The sequence below is a fragment of the Chrysochloris asiatica genome, unplaced genomic scaffold (assembly GCF_000296735.1).
Source record: "Chrysochloris asiatica unplaced genomic scaffold, ChrAsi1.0 scaffold00009, whole genome shotgun sequence".
Taxonomy (NCBI): Eukaryota; Metazoa; Chordata; class Mammalia; order Afrosoricida; family Chrysochloridae; genus Chrysochloris; species Chrysochloris asiatica.
In genome coordinates, this window is record NW_006408527.1 from 22,735,220 (window position 1) to 22,736,837 (window position 1,618).

A 1,618-nucleotide genomic window follows, 5' to 3' on the forward strand; every position below is an offset into this window, starting at 1 on the left:
ATACCATGGTTTGGGTCAGGTGCACTTTAGTCCTCAAATTGACAACTTTGCTTTTGAGCACTTTTATCCATAGAATTTTTCAATAGAGCAAGTTGAGGCTTGAATTTTTTTCTTCAGTTCTTTCAGCTTGATAAAGACTGAGCTTGTTCTTCCCTTTTGGTTTTCTATCTCCAGATCTTTGCACATTTCATTATAATACCTTACACTTTGTCTTTCTGAACTGCCTTTTGAAATTTTCTGTTCAGTTATTTTCTTCTTCATTTCTCCCAATTGCTTTAGCTTGTCTATGCTCAAAAGCAGGTTTCAAAGTCTCTTGTGACATCCATTTTGGTCTTTTCTTTCTTTGTTGCTGTTGTCAGGTGCCATCGAGTCGGAACCGACTCATAGCGACCCCATGCACAGCAGAACAAAACAATGTCTGATCCTGGGCCAACCTCACTACCGCTGACACACTTGATGCCATTAATGATGCCACCTGACTGATTCATCTCGTTGGGGGTCTTCCTCTTTTTCTCTGACCCTCCATCTGTCTTTTAAATGACCTTTTGCTTTCCTACTATATGATGTTCTCAATGTCATCCCACAGCTCTTGTGGTCTTTGGTCATTAGAGTTCAGTGCATCAAATCTGTTCTTGAAATGTCTTTAAATCAGGTGGAATATATTCAAGGTCATATATGGGCTCTTGTGGACTGTTATTGTTGACTTTTGTTTTTTTCCAGATGGCAGCGCTTTTATGGTTTTATTTAGCACAAATAAAACTCGAAAACAGGCTGTCTATTCATTTTCTTGGCTGCACAGCCTGGCGTTGGGATTGGTAACTCTTATGGCCAGCTGGGCTGCTCTTTCCACGATAGCTTTACAGTTCTTGGAGGAGACGTTGTGAGCAGTCTCTGCACAGTAAGATTTGTTGCACATCAGCAGCACCTCCAGCTCTTTGACGTTTTGGACCAGGAACTTGCGGAAGCCGCTGGGCAGCATGTGTTTTGTCTTCTTGTTGCTCCTGTAACCAATGTTGGGCATTAAGATCTGGCCCTTAAATCTTCTCCGCACCCTGTTGTCAATGCCGCTGGGCTTGCGCCAGTTATGATTAATTTTGACATAACGATATGATTGGTGCCGGATGAACTTCTTGGTCCTCTTTTTGACAATCTTGGGCTTCACCAGGGGTCTGAGGGCAGCCATGATGCCGGTTGAGATCTTGACTACTGGTTTTGACTGATGATATTGCTCTTCTCCACCTTTTCTTCTCACCGATGTAGTCAGTTTTATTCCTATGTATTCCATCTGGTAATGTCCATGTTGTTGAAAAAACCAAAATTTTTTTGCAATTGATAAACCATTTGTCTTACAAAATTCTATCATTTGATCTCCAACATGGTTTCTGTTACCAAGGCCATACATTTCAACTACAGATCCTTCCTTTTTGTTTCCACCCTTGACATTCCAATGATGTCATTATCAATGCATCTTGATTGCACAGTTGATCAATTTTAAACTGAAGAAGTTGATAGAATTCTTTAATTTCACCATCACTGACTTTAGTGATTGGTGCATAAAGTTGAATACTAGTGGTGTTAACCTGTCTTCCTTGTAGGCGGATGGATATTATCCTATTAC

General features: G+C 40.7%; 1 pseudogene; it reads right to left on the bottom strand.

Moving 5' to 3' along the window:
- Positions 1-775: 775 nt before the first annotated feature.
- LOC102834732 lies at positions 776-1,183 on the bottom strand (annotated as a pseudogene).
- Between the last annotated feature and the right edge of the window lie 435 nt (positions 1,184-1,618).